Consider the following 18,657-nt stretch of genomic DNA (forward strand, 5'->3'; position numbering starts at 1 on the left):
AAAGACTTCCAACAATCACATCACATGGTATAGTGCAGCCAATCAGAATGGACTATTAGAGCCTGTATAGCTGCCTAGGCAAAACGTATAGCAGCAATTTTGGGTCGATTTAAGATCATGTAAGTATATTGGAGCTGTGAGATCAGCGATAGAGATACGAAAATGCTACCTCTGGCAGTAAAACCGAAAGTTTGAGTAAGTGTTCTGCAAATAGAGGTCTACCTGACAAAAAATGACTAAGATAGATCATTTTTGAGCCATTCGTTAATTTTAAAAGTCTGTATACTATATTATTAAATTGGCTGTTATTAATTACACGGATGCCATTCCTTTCTATGGTGAGATAACTTTGACATTAATAATATTGTGTTAAAGAGCTTGAACAATGTTGGTTTAGTCCTAGTAAACATCAGAGTGTTACACACATCTTTGCAGGGCAATTGGTTGTTTTACAGTATTGGCTGTAAAAAAAATTAGGAAAAAAAATGTCAAAGCGAATTCCATTTGTTGATCATCTCCATATTTCAAACAATCAAATTAGCTTTCAAATTGGACTCACAGGAAGAAAAATTATATAAGGGGTAAGAACAAAATTAATGTAAAAATCTGGAGTGCTTCAAGTGTTATTTAAAGAAATAACTAAACAGTAGAACAAACTTCCTCACATGGTTTGTCGATCTACATGAATTTTCACATGTTCCTAAAACAAACAATTTAAAACAAAAAACAAAAAAGAGAATGCAAGAGTTAATTTCTTTTTGGTGGGTTTAATTTTTCAATGTAGATCAGTTTGCTAAACTTACATGGTTATTAGCATCTCCAAGATCTTATCTTAACCCCTTAACGACCGCGGGCAGTAATATTAAGTCCTAGCTGTCATAGTGTTACTGTCCGCGGTCTGCTGCCAGCAGCTTGCCGCGATCGGTGCACATCTCAGCTGATTTTCACAGCTGAGATGTGTGCCTGCTAGGCACGAGCAGAATTATCTGCTCGTGCAGTGTAACCCCTTAAATGGCGCTGTCAATATGTGACAGCGCCATTATAACAGCATCGGCGGTAAACATTTACTTACCGGCCAATACCGAAAGTCATGTGACGTGATAACATGACTTTCGGTGGTTGTCATGGTAGCACAGGGTCATGTGATGACTCCTGTAGCTGACATGAATTACTTTTGGTTTCACTCTGCCCGAAGCCGAGTGAAGCAGAAAATGAGCGTATCTGCTTTTTACAGCAGATGTAGCAGAGCGATCGGATTGTTGATCCATATAGCCCACTAGGGGGACTAGTAAAATAATAAAAAAAGTTTTAAAAAAATTAAAAAAAAAAACCTAAAAGTTTAAATCACCCCCCTTTTGCCCCATTGAAAATTAAAGGGTTAAAAAAATAAAAAATATACACACATTTAGTATTGTCGCATTCAAAAATGGCCAATCTATCAAAATATAAAATCAATTAATCTGATCAATAAATGGCGCAGTGGCAAAAAAATTCCAAAGCCAAAATTAATTTTTTTGGTCGCCACAAATTTTGTGCAAAATGCAATAAGAGGCGATCAAAACGTAGCATCTGTGCAAAAATAGTACCGCTAAAAACGTCAGCTCAAGACACAAAAACTAAGCTGTCACTGAGCAACAGATCTCAAAAAATGATAATGCTACGGGTCACGGAATATGGCGTAAAACGTGCACCACTTTTTTCGGACAGCCTTCCGATTTTTTTAACCCCATATGTAAAAGTAAATCTATATATGCTTGGTGTCTGCGAACTCGCATTGACATGAGGAATCACACTGACACATCAGATTTACCATATAGTGAACACAGTGAATAAAATATCTCAATAACAATAGTGCTATCGCACTTTTTTTGCAATTTTTCTGCATTTGGAATTTTTTTGCCGTTTTATAGTACATTATATGGTAAAACTTATAGTTGCATTTAAAAGTACAGCTCGTTCCGCAAAGAAATGAGCCCTTACATGACCATATTGACTGAAAGATAAAAAAAGTGACGTCTCTCGGAAATAGAATGGCAAAAAAAACCCCGCAAAGCGAAAAATCGGCCGATCATGAAGGGGTTAATATAAAGTAGGTGTAATAATAATAACAAATTCCTCTAATTAGAAATGCAGTATAGTTCTCCTGCTATATCCGTGTCTCTTATCTCATGTGCAGGGCATTGAAGCTTTGGTATCCATAGTTACGCCAACAACCAACTAACTAACTAACTAGCTCTCACTATATGAGTGGATGTAACCATGGATTCCTAAGCTGTAATGCCCTGCACATGAGGTAAGAGACATAGCTATATCAGGAGAACTATACTACATTTCTAACTGGAGGTATTTGTTAATATTTTTATTACATATTGGGATAGGATGTTGGTGATAAGATTACTCCTTTAAAGAAGAGGGAGGCTAATTAATATTTATGTACTACTGCCAACAAGGAATGGATTAGACAACAGAGCTATGTGTGTTCTGAAAAGGAAAACATTCATTTATATTTTTTCTTGTTTTATTTGTGTATTTTTTTATTATGCTTTCCATAATAAAGTGTATGATGGAAACAAAGGGTTAAATAGCACCTGTCAGCACGATTGTGTAATGTAAAGTAAAGACTTAGCTGCACTGATGCTATAATACTGATTGAATGGCTACCTTTCGTGAAGAAATCCACTTTGTTGTTCTTTAACACCATTTGGAGTTTGCTGCTACTTAGATTTCGGTGCCATGGGCCAGACTGAACATGAGGTTGTATCTATATCAGTGGGAAGTATGAACCCACGGCTCTTATTCATCTAAATGGTGATGTTGACCTTGGTTTTAGGCACAGACCTCTGAATGAATTAGGAGTATCTGACAAGTGCTGTGCGCTTCCGTGCGCCTCATTAGTAGCCTTACTCCAGTCAATGACTAGAGTGTGATTTCTGGATTAAGGTACGGCATATGAGTTATTATTATGCTTCGCTTATCTAGAAGTTGTGGCACATTCCCACTTCATGTCCCAGTCCTGTTCCAGCTTCATCTATTTTGCTGCCGATGATTAACACTTGTGTGAAAGCGAGAAAAGTCACTAAATTTTTGTACAACCCTGAAAAGGTTTAGCAACTTTTCAAAGACTTTTACGCCAGAATACTGGTCTAAATGTTTTGATGAATTGGGGCCTTATCCTTTTCTGTGGTTATCCTCTATGGTGAAATGGCAGTCGCTATTGAGATTTTGTTTGAGTAAATATAATAACAGACATATTCCTGTGCTTGATTATTTCTAAAAATGTAAGTAGCTGTATATTGCTCAGGCCAAAAGACTACTACTACTCCAGCAGGATACAGCTAAACCCCCACTAGGTGGAGGCAACACAGGTGCAGGTGGAGCCATTCACACTCACTTCCAAATATGGAGGAGGTGATGGCTGGATGGTAAAACTGCACACTGGTGGCTTGCATAGAGCACTGTTCACACTAGCAGACGCACAGTCACAAACCCGCAGCCTATTAGGTGACGCCCATACTATTAGATCAGGCGGGCTGCCAAGCCGTACCCCCACTGCGCGCTACGTAGGGACAGAAACTCCGATAGCAAGGCCTACAAAAAGGGGCCTGGCTGTATCCTGCACAAAAAAGTTTGAGGTTTTTTGTTAGCGTTATGGCCATAAGACGTAAGCCTACAACCCTCGTCACGGGAACCTCATGCTTGTAGGTCCCTACACTATATATAATATAAAAAAGCAAAAAAGAAAATATCATTACTTACAGCAAGATGGAATTGCAGCTGTATATTGCTCAGGCCAAAAGACTACTACTACTCCAGCAGGATACAGCTAAACCCCCACTAGGTGGAGGCAACACAGGTGCAGGTGGAGCCATTCACACTCACTTCCAAATATGGAGGAGGTGATGGCTGGATGGTAAAACTGCACACTGGTGGCTTGCATAGAGCACTGTTCACACTAGCAGACACACAGTCACAAACCCGCAGCCTATTAGGTGACGCCCATACTATTAGATCAGGCGGGCTGCCAAGCCGTACCCCCACTGCGCGCTACGTAGGGACAGAAACTCCGATAGCAAGGCCTACAAAAAGGGGCCTGGCTGTATCCTGCACAAAAAAGTTTGAGGTTTTTTGTTAGCGTTATGGCCATAAGACGTAAGCCTACAACCCTCGTCACGGGAACCTCATGCTTGTAGGTCCCTACACAATATATATTATAAAAAAGCAAAAAAGAAAATATCATTACTTACAGCAAGATGGAATTGCAGCTGTATATTGCTCAGGCCAAAAGACTACTACTACTCCAGCAGGATACAGCTAAACCCCCACTAGGTGGAGGCAACACAGGTGCAGGTGGAGCCATTCACACTCACTTCCAAATATGGAGGAGGTGATGGCTGGATGGTAAAACTGCACACTGGTGGCTTGCATAGAGCACTGTTCACACTAGCAGACGCACAGTCACAAACCCGCAGCCTATTAGGTGACGCCCATACTATTAGATCAGGCGGGCTGCCAAGCCGTACCCCCACTGCGCGCTACGTAGGGACAGAAACTCCGATAGCAAGGCAACTTTTTTGTGCAGGATACAGCCAGGCCCCTTTTTGTAGGCCTTGCTATCGGAGTTTCTGTCCCTACGTAGCGCGCAGTGGGGGTACGGCTTGGCAGCCCGCCTGATCTAATAGTATGGGCGTCACCTAATAGGCTGCGGGTTTGTGACTGTGCGTCTGCTAGTGTGAACAGTGCTCTATGCAAGCCACCAGTGTGCAGTTTTACCATCCAGCCATCACCTCCTCCATATTTGGAAGTGAGTGTGAATGGCTCCACCTGCACCTGTGTTGCCTCCACCTAGTGGGGGTTTAGCTGTATCCTGCTGGAGTAGTAGTAGTCTTTTGGCCTGAGCAATATACAGCTGCAATTCCATCTTGCTGTAAGTAATGATATTTTCTTTTTTGCTTTTTTATATTATATATAGTGTAGGGACCTACAAGCATGAGGTTCCCGTGACGAGGGTTGTAGGCTTACGTCTTATGGCCATAACGCTAACAAAAAACCTCAAACTTTTTTGTGCAGGATACAGCCAGGCCCCTTTTTGTAGGCCTTGCTATCGGAGTTTCTGTCCCTACGTAGCGCGCAGTGGGGGTACGGCTTGGCAGCCCGCCTGATCTAATAGTATGGGCGTCACCTAATAGGCTGCGGGTTTGTGACTGTGCGTCTGCTAGTGTGAACAGTGCTCTATGCAAGCCACCAGTGTGCAGTTTTACCATCAAGCCATCACCTCCTCCATATTTGGAAGTGAGTGTGAATGGCTCCACCTGCACCTGTGTTGCCTCCACCTAGTGGGGGTTTAGCTGTATCCTGCTGGAGTAGTAGTAGTCTTTTGGCCTGAGCAATATACAGCTGCAATTCCATCTTGCTGTAAGTAATGATATTTTCTTTTTTGCTTTTTTATATTATATATAGTGTAGGGACCTACAAGCATGAGGTTCCCGTGATGAGGGTTGTAGGCTTACGTCTTATGGCCATAACGCTAACAAAAAACCTCAAACTTTTTTGTGCAGGATACAGCCAGGCCCCTTTTTGTAGGCCTTGCTATCGGAGTTTCTGTCCCTACGTAGCGCGCAGTGGGGGTACGGCTTGGCAGCCCGCCTGATCTAATAGTATGGGCGTCACCTAATAGGCTGCGGGTTTGTGACTGTGCGTCTGCTAGTGTGAACAGTGCTCTATGCAAGCCACCAGTGTGCAGTTTTACCATCCAGCCATCACCTCCTCCATATTTGGAAGTGAGTGTGAATGGCTCCACCTGCACCTGTGTTGCCTCCACCTAGTGGGGGTTTAGCTGTATCCTGCTAGAGTAGTAGTAGTCTTTTGGCCTGAGCAATATACAGCTGCAATTCCATCTTGCTGTAAGTAATGATATTTTCTTTTTTGCTTTTTTATATTATATATAGTGTAGGGACCTACAAGCATGAGGTTCCCGTGACGAGGGTTGTAGGCTTACGTCTTATGGCCATAACGCTAACAAAAAACCTCAAACTTTTTTGTGCAGGATACAGCCAGGCCCCTTTTTGTAGGCCTTGCTATCGGAGTTTCTGTCCCTACGTAGCGCGCAGTGGGGGTACGGCTTGGCAGCCCGCCTCATCTAATAGTATGGGCGTCACCTAATAGGCTGCGGGTTTGTGACTGTGCGTCTGCTAGTGTGAACAGTGCTCTATGCAAGCCACCAGTGTGCAGTTTTACCATCCAGCCATCACCTCCTCCATATTTGGAAGTGAGTGTGAATGGCTCCACCTGCACCTGTGTTGCCTCCACCTAGTGGGGGTTTAGCTGTATCCTGCTGGAGTAGTAGTAGTCTTTTGGCCTGAGCAATATACAGCTGCAATTCCATCTTGCTGTAAGTAATGATATTTTCTTTTTTGCTTTTTTATATTATATATAGTGTAGGGACCTACAAGCATGAGGTTCCCGTGACGAGGGTTGTAGGCTTACGTCTTATGGCCATAACGCTAACAAAAAACCTCAAACTTTTTTGTGCAGGATACAGCCAGGCCCCTTTTTGTAGGCCTTGCTATCGGAGTTTCTGTCCCTACGTAGCGCGCAGTGGGGGTACGGCTTGGCAGCCCGCCTGATCTAATAGTATGGGCGTCACCTAATAGGCTGCGGGTTTGTGACTGTGCGTCTGCTAGTGTGAATAGTGCTCTATGCAAGCCACCAGTGTGCAGTTTTACCATCCAGCCATCACCTCCTCCATATTTGGAAGTGAGTGTGAATGGCTCCACCTGCACCTGTGTTGCCTCCACCTAGTGGGGGTTTAGCTGTATCCTGCTGGAGTAGTAGTAGTCTTTTGGCCTGAGCAATATACAGCTGCAATTCCATCTTGCTGTAAGTAATGATATTTTCTTTTTTGCTTTTTTATATTATATATAGTGTAGGGACCTACAAGCATGAGGTTCCCGTGACGAGGGTTGTAGGCTTACGTCTTATGGCCATAACGCTAACAAAAAACCTCAAACTTTTTTGTGCAGGATACAGCCAGGCCCCTTTTTGTAGGCCTTGCTATCGGAGTTTCTGTCCCTACGTAGCGCGCAGTGGGGGTACGGCTTGGCAGCCCGCCTGATCTAATAGTATGGGCGTCACCTAATAGGCTGCGGGTTTGTGACTGTGCGTCTGCTAGTGTGAACAGTGCTCTATGCAAGCCACCAGTGTGCAGTTTTACCATCCAGCCATCACCTCCTCCATATTTGGAAGTGAGTGTGAATGGCTCCACCTGCACCTGTGTTGCCTCCACCTAGTGGGGGTTTAGCTGTATCCTGCTGGAGTAGCAGTAGTCTTTTGGCCTGAGCAATATACAGCTGCAATTCCATCTTGCTGTAAGTAATGATATTTTCTTTTTTGCTTTTTTATATTATATATAGTGTAGGGACCTACAAGCATGAGGTTCCCGTGACGAGGGTTGTAGGCTTACGTCTTATGGCCATAACGCTAACAAAAAACCTCAAACTTTTTTGTGCAGGATACAGCCAGGCCCCTTTTTGTAGGCCTTGCTATCGGAGTTTCTGTCCCTACGTAGCGCGCAGTGGGGGTACGGCTTGGCAGCCCGCCTGATCTAATAGTATGGGCGTCACCTAATAGGCTGCGGGTTTGTGACTGTGCGTCTGCTAGTGTGAACAGTGCTCTATGCAAGCCACCAGTGTGCAGTTTTACCATCCAGCCATCACCTCCTCCATATTTGGAAGTGAGTGTGAATGGCTCCACCTGCACCTGTGTTGCCTCCACCTAGTGGGGGTTTAGCTGTATCCTGCTGGAGTAGTAGTAGTCTTTTGGCCTGAGCAATATACAGCTGCAATTCCATCTTGCTGTAAGTAATGATATTTTCTTTTTTGCTTTTTTATATTATATATAGCGTAGGGACCTACAAGCATGAGGTTCCCGTGACGAGGGTTGTAGGCTTACGTCTTATGGCCATAACGCTAACAAAAAACCTCAAACTTTTTTGTGCAGGATACAGCCAGGCCCCTTTTTGTAGGCCTTGCTATCGGAGTTTCTGTCCCTACGTAGCGCGCAGTGGGGGTACGGCTTGGCAGCCCGCCTGATCTAATAGTATGGGCGTCACCTAATAGGCTGCGGGTTTGTGACTGTGCGTCTGCTAGTGTGAACAGTGCTCTATGCAAGCCACCAGTGTGCAGTTTTACCATCCAGCCATCACCTCCTCCATATTTGGAAGTGAGTGTGAATGGCTCCACCTGCACCTGTGTTGCCTCCACCTAGTGGGGGTTTAGCTGTATCCTGCTGGAGTAGTAGTAGTCTTTTGGCCTGAGCAATATACAGCTGCAATTCCATCTTGCTGTAAGTAATGATATTTTCTTTTTTGCTTTTTTATATTATATATAGTGTAGGGACCTACAAGCATGAGGTTCCCGTGACGAGGGTTGTAGGCTTACGTCTTATGGCCATAACGCTAACAAAAAACCTCAAACTTTTTTGTGCAGGATACAGCCAGGCCCCTTTTTGTAGGCCTTGCTATCGGAGTTTCTGTCCCTACGTAGCGCGCAGTGGGGGTACGGCTTGGCAGCCCGCCTGATCTAATAGTATGGGCGTCACCTAATAGGCTGCGGGTTTGTGACTGTGCGTCTGCTAGTGTGAACAGTGCTCTATGCAAGCCACCAGTGTGCAGTTTTACCATCCAGCCATCACCTCCTCCATATTTGGAAGTGAGTGTGAATGGCTCCACCTGCACCTGTGTTGCCTCCACCTAGTGGGGGTTTAGCTGTATCCTGCTGGAGTAGTAGTAGTCTTTTGGCCTGAGCAATATACAGCTGCAATTCCATCTTGCTGTAAGTAATGATATTTTCTTTTTTGCTTTTTTATAAAAATGTAAGTAGTTAAAAAATAAACATTCACACCATTCTATTCTTTCAGACCTTGCTGCCCAAATGAAAGAACCTCTGCTATGTACAGTCGTATAATTGTATAGAACAAAGCACTGTGTTCCCAGAGTATCTTAATGCGTGTGCCTTATTGACTTGCAGATCTCAGAGTTTGAAAAGGACTGTGTACAAAAAATAATGAGCAAATGAGGAACAGTGAACTATATATATAAAGACAACAGAATATTGTAATTTGGCCAGGAATCATGTAAAATTAAACAAATTACATTTAGAAACATATTTATTACTAATTTCATTCTAATGTGATTTTTTTGAATAAACACAATTTATAAAATGTTTTCAATGTTGCAGCCTGCAGAATATAAATATATCAGAATATACTTGATAGCATTATGACTTGACAGCTGGATAATAATAATAATAATAATAAAGTTTTATTTCTATAGCGCCAACATATTCCGCAGCGCTTTACAATTCAGAGGGGACATGTACAGACAATAGGGGCTTTAACAGCTTGTTGTGTTTTATTCCCTTCTTTATTGTTATAATATTTTTGTAATTCTTATATGGTTTTCCTGCATACAGAATACTTTTTAAGGTTCATGCCAATTTACCTTTTTTGCCCTATTTAATATAGAATATATATACACTTATACAGTGTGTCCACCCATATCCTGTCCACCGCCATTAACTTGAGAACGGCGGCAGCTGTAGGCATAGAGGTGGTGTCTTAGTATAGTAAAGTAGCCATGCACTATGCAATGAAACCACCTATTGTGCCACCTGAAGGAAAACAACAGAGTTAGCATTTTTATCTCGAAAACGGAACGAGGTAGAGAAAAAAAGTGAATTACAAAGTTGTAGGGCATCATCAATTCAATATGAATTGACACCTTGCATACAGAAATGCTACAATTTTTTAATTCACTTTTTTCTCTATCTCGTTCTGTTTTCGAGATAAAAATGCTAACTCTGTTGTTTTCCACCAGGTGGCGCTATAGGTGGTTTCATTGCATAGCGCATGGCTACTTTACTATACCTAGACACCACTTCTATGCCTATAGCTGCCGCCGTTCTCAAGTTAATGGCGGTGAACAGGATATGGGTGAACACATTGTATAGCTGTCTACATCTTTTTTGGTATTCAAAAAACACAAACTTCATAAGCTGGATTCATACACAGTTTGCAAACTAAAAATAAAAGTCAATACAAAAGTGAAAAAACATATTAGTGTGTAATTTTCCTCCACCTGTGGCTTCAGATAAGAAAACGCCATCAAAATTGGCATATGTGAATCTAGCCTCACATTTATGTACAAGCTACCAGTTGGATGGATTTATATGATGTCTCCCAAGAAATCCTATAGAACTCTACTGTCCCAATGTTCTTTTTCCTTTAGATTTTGTTATATGCCTCATTAAGTATTAGATGCTAGGTCAGTATATCAGAAGATAAGAGGTTAATCCCGCCCTGCCAATGAAGGAGACCAGGATGGATGAATAAGTAGTTTATTAGTCTACGTAGTTCAAAGCAGTGGTTTCTTCTTCAAGAAATAAAACTAAAATTGTATACTTGTAGTTTTATATCCTAAAGAAGAAGCTTTTGCTTCGAAACTCATAGACTAATAAACTTCTTCTTCAGCTATCCTGGTCTCCTATATTATCAGCTTGGAATTAACCTCTTATCTTCTGATATACTGCTTTTCACTTTGCAGCTTCCTTTACATTTGTACTCTGTTGTTGTGGATATAAAACCCCAACCCAGTAAACATGATTTAATTTAAGTATAGAGATGAGCGGAACCGTGGAAGTTCGATTCGGTGGGTTCAGCTGGACTTAGTTCCGTTTGGGACCTGACCTGAACCCCAAAGACTTTAAAAAAACATAGTTCGGGTTCATTATTCTGGTTCTTTACATATCCAAACCACTTGCGCAAGCATTAATGTGTTCGGGTAGGCTCGGTGCTTGGCCCAGTGCAAGTTGCTTGTGGTGTTTCAATGGCTTTCACTGGTGGTAATAACACCATGATTGGATGTAGTGTGCACAAACAAAATATGGAAAAACGTACCCAGCCTCTCCCGGAAGTGTTCTGTTTATGGCTGACTGCATTTGGGTGTAGACCTGAACTGCCCAATTAATGACATTCAGGTCAAGTCTGGGTCCCAAACTAAACTTTATCTAAAGTCTAGATGAATCCACCAAACCAAATTTCCATCGATCTGCTCAATGCTAACCACCAGTTTTCTCCCATCCTAGACTTCCAGAGACAATAAGTTAAATGTCACCTGATGCATTTCAATTGTTTGCATTTCTGCATCCACATCCCTAAAACAATATTCCTTGCTATGACACTTATCTTAAACTCACATTTTCCCCCACCATCATCCCCATCTAAACACACCCCAACAGCAAATTTCTATCTTTGAGTTTTGCTCCAAAATTAGACATAGAACACTTGATAAGATTTGCATGCTTTGTTTTTTTTCAGGAATCACATTTCAAAAAGTATTAAGTACTTAAGTTGCAAATTATGTCATAGCTTCTATCCTGGCTTTGCCTCCAGAAGAGCTTTTGTGTCTTTACACAATGATATCCTGTCCCTCTGCTTGGCTCAAAATTATTTTCTGGATGTAAAGCTTTTTTCCCAAAAGGTAATATTGGCAACAGGACATAGAATTTATTCAACTTATATGCTTCAAAGTCATACCAAGTTGAATGCCTCTTAAAAATACTGGTAATACTGTTCTTGAGTAAAGTCAACAAGGCTTTGAGGTCACAGTATTGTCCTGATGTCATGACATCCACTGTAAGTTTAAGAGCCGTCGATACATCCAAGGACAGTAATGGCTAGATATCCTGTTGTAAAGGGAATACAATGGCGCACAACTTAAGAAATTAAGGACACTGAAGACAGGCTGCATAAGATAATGGAGACTATAGGAATGCCAGGGCAGGTAAGCAGTGAGGTGAGAAATAGATTTATTTTATTACATGCAACATAAATTATGCTCTGGAGTCTGGAGATACTAAAAATGAACATTCAATTCTCAGAGATTACCTCTCACGCAATTCAAATATGCTGGTAAAATCAGCGCAAATTGGTGAAGTCACATTTTTTCAAATTTGTTGTACTGGCCAGTGATCACACAAGAATTCAGTTAACTTTTACTTTATGGATGTAAGGGTCTACTAAAACTGCAGCTCAAAGTATCTCAGCAGTTAAGTTTATGTTTTTTCCTATGATAAATAAGTATTTAGAGTGAAACAGTCAAGTAAAAAAACACTAACTTGCACACATGGGGTTAATATGCATGTCAATATTGTTCTAAAGCTGTCTAAGTGATGCACTGAAAGCCTAGATACCAAGACGAAATGATCTTTAGGGTACTCTCAAGCTGGCATATAAAATGGATGAGTACAATGTCAGAAATAATTTCATTGCACATGGACCAATGTTATTCAATAATGCAGAGCAGATCTGCAAGTTTTTCCTTAGCTCTAATCAACTGAAGAAAAAATCCCTGTATGCTGTGATTGCACTCATGAATCGGATACAACTAGTCAATGCAAGTGAACGGATGAGACAATAAAGGACACCACTTGCTTGTCCATTGGGCGTCTGTGTGGCATCCCTGTGTTGTGCGTTTTTTTACAAAAATATCCCCATTTTGTATCATGGTCCTGTAAAGGTGACTGAATACTAGCTGCTGAGAAAAACAAAAAAAAAATGCATACACATGGCATACACATTGCTTATGGATAGTGATGAGCAAACATGTGGATGAACCAGCACTTGAAAATAAAATCAGGATCAGCGAGTGAGCTTGATGCTGTACTTAACCCCGAACAATGAACCACATACAAGCCAATGGGGCCGAGATGTAGTAAGCACTAGAGGTCGCAAATAGAAGTTAAATGGTAGTAAGAGCAGGATAGTTATATATACTATGTTCCCCAGTGTTACCAATAGGATCATGCTGCAGTCAGACTCTCTTCCTAGCCCACTAATTAAAGTTCATGAATATTCACTGCTTCCCCACACACCCTCTGTCCCAGTGTCTGTGATTAGTTGCAGAGACTTATACCCCACCCTCACCCTGTATCTGCGTCTGTGATTGATTGCAGTCAGTTTGCTGTATAATAGTGTAAAAATCAATAAATATTAAATAACAAAATTACATAGGCTCCTGACATATTATGATAGCCAGTGTGGGTAAAACAACAGCATCAGGCTACTGCCCCCAGCTGAGAGCTTTACCATGGCTGTATATCAAAATAGAGGGGGAAAAAAGAGGTATTGTCCCCAATTTTTGATATCCAGCTATGGTAAAGCAGACAGGTGCGGAATGGTATTATCATCATAAAAAGAATGGCCTGCAGCTGCCCAGAATTGTCGCATCCATTAGAAGCAACAATTCCAGGCATTACTTGGCTCATACCAATTGCCCGGATGCGGTAGCATTGGGGTAGTATAAAGGGTTAATGACAGCTGTGAGTTGTCAGCTGCCATCAAGCCCTTGATTAGTAATGGGAGGCATCTATGAGAAGCCCCCCATTACTAATCCTGTAAGTGAAAAAAAATATTACAGAAACACCAAAAAATCCTACATACACTTGCCATCTCTCACCCCTTTATTAACACCAAAAACACCCTTGCAGATCTGACGTAATGCACACAAAGTCCCACAATGATCCTGGCACTGCTACATCCAGAGCCTGGAGAGAGAGAAAACATGTCCACTCTCTGCAGACTTTTGGACACACTCACAGCAGCAAGGGGACCGGCTATGAACAAGTGACATCTCTCAGTTCACTGAAGGTCATATCCGGGCTCCCCCGCTGCTCTACATGAAAGTGCTGCTGGATTGATAGATTGCAGGTGACAGCCGTGACCCACAATCCGAAAATCCAGTCTTATTTTTACTGAGAACAGCGGAGAGCCCGGATGTGACCTCATGTAAACTGAGTGATATGAATTATTGACAGCCATATTGTGTTTCTTCCATTTTCTAATTTTCTAATTTTCTGTCACAGTTGAAGTGTACCTACGATAACAATTACAGACTTTTCCATTTTTTGTAGGTTGCAAAATATGCAAAAGCAACAGGGTATCAAATACTTTTTTCCCTCACTTTTTATACTGCTAACATATTTCGCAGCACTTTACAAGGCAAAGGGGGAATATAAAGGCAATATCAGACATTACGGAATACAATTCAACAGAAACCATGAGGAGTGCGGGCCCTGCTCTCAAACTTAAAATCTATGAGGAAATATGGAAACTCAAAAGGTTTGCACATAAACATTTATAGGTTTGCAATGATCATTGCCTCAAAAAATTTGAGGCGCCTGGTTTCCATGAGAATATCATTTCTATGGAACATTGTCTTCCAGAACATTCTAACAATATCTGCAGGTCTTGCCTTGGGTTCATTTAGCTAAATTAAAACATGATTTTAAAAATCTTGAATTTATCTGACCTATAACATTTAATATACAGTAACATATTGGCAAATTATGGATTACAATTACTGTAATGTTTATTTTTTGTCATTCCAAAATATTATAATTCTGAGTACATGATACTTATATCAGTGGCATAGACAGTGTAATGATTTGGAAAGATCATAGAGTAAGTAGAAGTCACTGTAAAGCCCTGTAGGAAATGTTCTAGTGTAGAAAAAAATCTCATAATCTAATTCAGGAATTTTGATGGCATTTACTATATTTAATACAGCTGCATAAAAATAAAAGGATTCTTGAAACATTCCTTGTTATGTTTTGTGTTTGACACAGGTAGAAGAGTAAATTAATTAGTCGTGTTTCCATTGTACCAGTACAGTGTATTGGTTTATTACTATTTTATAAATGGATGCCCTCAGGGGTTACTAACCAAAGAATGGAAATTGATATACTACAGCAATTTATCATTTGTTATTGCTGTCAGAATCTTACAGGTAAATAGTTTAGAGAGATGATTTTTTTTATATATATACATATACATATATATATATATATATATATACTAGAAGGTGGCCCGATTCTACGCATCGGGTATTCTAGAATTCTAGAATTTACGTATTGTGTAGTCCATGTATGATTTTTGTTATATATATATATATATATATATATAGATGTTGTTGTGTGTAGTTACCAAGTGTTTGTGTAGGGCGCTGTACATGTTCTTGGTGTTGTCTGGGTGTGGCAGGTGGTGAGAGCGGTGTTGTATGTGTGTTGCGTGTGTTGCGTTGTTTGTGGAGCGCTGTGTGTCTGTAGCGTTGTGTGTGTGTGTGTTGTGCGGTTTGTGTGGGTGTGGTGTGTTTTGAGGGGAGGTATGTTTTGTGCAATGTGTGTGTTGTGCGGTATGTGCGTATATTTATGTATGCCGCGGTGTTTGTGTGTTGGGTGTTGTGTGTGTGTGGCGTTGTCTGTGTGTGTGGGTGTCTGTGTATGGCGGTGTTTGTGGTTCCCAGTGTGTGTTTAATGTGTTGTGTGTGTGTGTTGGGGGGAGGTGTGCACCTCCCATCGTGCTCAATCCCCCATGCTGCGCACCCCCCATCGTGCCCCATCCCCCATGCTGCGCACCCCCCATCGTGCTCCATCCCCCATGCTGCCCACCCCCCATCGTGCTCCATCCCCTATGCTGCGCACTCCCCATCGTGCTCCATCCCCGATGCTGCGCACCGCCCATCGTGCTCCATCCCCCATGCTGCGCACTCCCCATCGTGCTCCATCCCCCATGCTGCGCACGCCCCATCATGCTCCATCCTCCATGCTGCGCACTCCCCATCATGCTCCATCCCTCATGCTGCGTACTCCCCATCGTGCTACATCCCCCATGCTGCGCACCCCCCATCGTGCTACATCCCCCATGCTGCGCACCCCATCGTGCTCCATCCCCTATGCTGCGCATTCCCCATCGTGCTCCATCCCCGATGCTGCGCACCCCCCATCGTGCGCCATCCCCCATGCTGCGCACTCCCCATCGTGCTCCATCCCCCATGCTGCGCACTCCCCATCGTGCTCCATCCTCCATGCTGCGCACTCCCCATCATGCTACATCCCCCATGCTGCGCACCTCCATCGTGCTACATCCCCCATGCTGCGCACCCCATCGTGCTCCATCCCCCATGCTATAATAGTTCTCCTATTATACTCAGAGAGGAATATAATAGGAGGACTATAATAGGAGGAGTAGTCTTGGGGGGAGAGGAGTATAATGTCGGCTCCCTGCACATGTGTACCGGGAGCCGGTGTACGCTGGTAACTATGATACACATCGGGTAACTAAGGGACCTTAGTTACCCGATGTGTATAATGGTTACCAGCGTACACCGGCTCCGTCACGATCCCAGCAGCGCAAGGTTATGTCTGGCGATGCGTGCGGAGGGCCGGGGCGAGCGGCCAATCCATGCGGAGGACGGGGCCAGGCCGAGGCGAGCGACCAATCCGTGGGAGGGCGGAGCCGAGGCAAGGCGAGCGGCCAATCCATGCGGGGGGGGCGGGGCCATGGCGAGCCCAGCGGCCAATCAGCTTTGTGTCACCATAACACAATTTTGGAGCAAGACAGACAGACAGACAGACAGAATAAGGCAATTATATATATTATATATATATATATATATATATATATATATATATATATATATATATATATATATATACAGTTGAAACCAGAAGTTTACATACACTATATAAAAAGACACATATGTATGTTTTTTTTCTACTATCTGACAGAAAATCAGAATAATTCTTTCCGTTTTAGATCAATTAGAATTTTACAAAAATGATTTATGTTTGCCAAATGCCACAAAAATGTAATAAAAATGTTTTAACCCCTTCACAACCTATGACATACTGGTACGTCATATTTTTATATCACTTAACGACCGATGACATATGTCATGGCGATCGCGTGGGTTTCCGGCACTGTACCCTGTGATCGCCGCTGGGTATCCAGCTTATCTTATAGCTGGGACGCAGCTATTTCTGCCAGAAGCGGTCACCGCGCCGCTCCCAACAGTTTAACCCCCTAAATGCTGTGATCAATAGAATTGCAGCATTCAGAAGACAGGGAGAGGAATCGCTTACCTCACCCTGGCGATCTGATCCCTGTAATGGGATCACAGGGACTCGATTGCTGCTATGGCAACCCCGGTTCATCAACATGATGACCCCGGGTCATTCAGATATGGATCGCCTCACAGACCATGCTGTATGCATGGTGTGTGAGGCAAAGTGGCAGAGCTACTACTGAAGCTCTGACACTTGTAATCCACTGCAGTGCTCAAGCACTGCAGTGGATTATATCAGTGATCAGATCACTTGAACATAGTGTACCATAAAGGGACCAAGTAAAAAAAAGTAAGAATAAAGCTAAAGAAATGTTAAAAGTATTATACAATTTTGTGGAAAATATAGAAAACAAAAAAAAATATTCCAATATGTATATTTATGTAAAAAAAGACATATTTGGTATTGCTGCACTTCTAACAACCCAAATTATAAAACTTCCAGGCTTGTTAACATCTTTAGAGAACATGGTAAAAAACGATTGCAAAAACAAAAGTGGAATAAAACGCGATCAAAAAGTCATATATAATCAAAAATGGTACAGCTGAAAACGTCACCCTGTCCAACAAAAAAATAAGCTGCCATGGAGATCCATCAGTAGAAAAATACAAAAGTTATAGCTCTCAGAATAAATTTCTCAGTTTTTTTCCTATAAAATAGTTTTAATGGTGTAAGTGGCAAAACATAAAAAAAACTATAAAATGTGGTATCGCTGTAATTGGACTGACCCGAAGAATAAAACTGTCTTATCATGTTAACAGCATAGTGAATCGTGTAATTTTTTTTTTCCTGTGTTGCTGTTACTTTTTCATTCTGCTTAACAAAAAGTGGAAAAGAAAGCAATGAAAAACTATTATGTGGCCAAATATGGTACCAATAAAAACTCAAGTCATAGTCCTCACATGACTATGGCAGAAGAAAAATAAAAAAAACTATAGCCTTCAAAATCCGGTTATGCAAAAAACCTTTATTTTGTAAAAAAGGGTTTTAAGTGTGATAGTCGCCAAACCTTAAAAAAAATTATAAATCTGGTATAGCTGTAATTTTACTGACCCAAGGACAAAAGCCGCTTAATCACCTATACCGTAAACGGCATAAAAAATAAATAAATAAAGCCAATCTTTCAAGTGCTATTGATTTGTTCATTCTGTCTCTAAAAGATCGCGGTATGGCACGGCTCATATTTGTCCTGCGCTATATTCTGAGTGCTTGCATCAGGAATATATGTAAGGATGCAAGCCCACAATCAGAAATAGCAGTGTTTTGGACGCAGCATGTTTTCGCTGTGTCCAAATTGTTGTGTTGTACAGTACAAGCACAGTGGATGGATTTATAGAAATACCATGCCCACTGTGTTTTTTTTCTCTGCAGCATAAATTGTCCTGCGGAGTGGCTTCCCTAGATACTGCATGTCAATTTATGCTGCGGAGACACAAGTTTCCTCAGCTGGGAAAACAGAGAGAAAGTCCACAGCTTACCAAACTCTGATCATGGGTACAGGCAAATGCGGTATTTTACGGAGAACACATGCATCGCGGCCGGGGAAGACACGCTTTGTCCAGGGTGCAGTGTGTGAGGATCATGGACACGTACCCTAAGTCTCTGAAAAATGTGATTCAGATGAAATTCCCAATGGAAAAATCACAGTAATGAGGAAGAGGGAGTCACTTTGACCTCACATCCTACCTATGGTCTGACAGTG

This window comes from Anomaloglossus baeobatrachus, chromosome 3 (genome assembly GCF_048569485.1).
Source record: "Anomaloglossus baeobatrachus isolate aAnoBae1 chromosome 3, aAnoBae1.hap1, whole genome shotgun sequence".
Taxonomy (NCBI): domain Eukaryota; kingdom Metazoa; phylum Chordata; class Amphibia; order Anura; family Aromobatidae; genus Anomaloglossus; species Anomaloglossus baeobatrachus.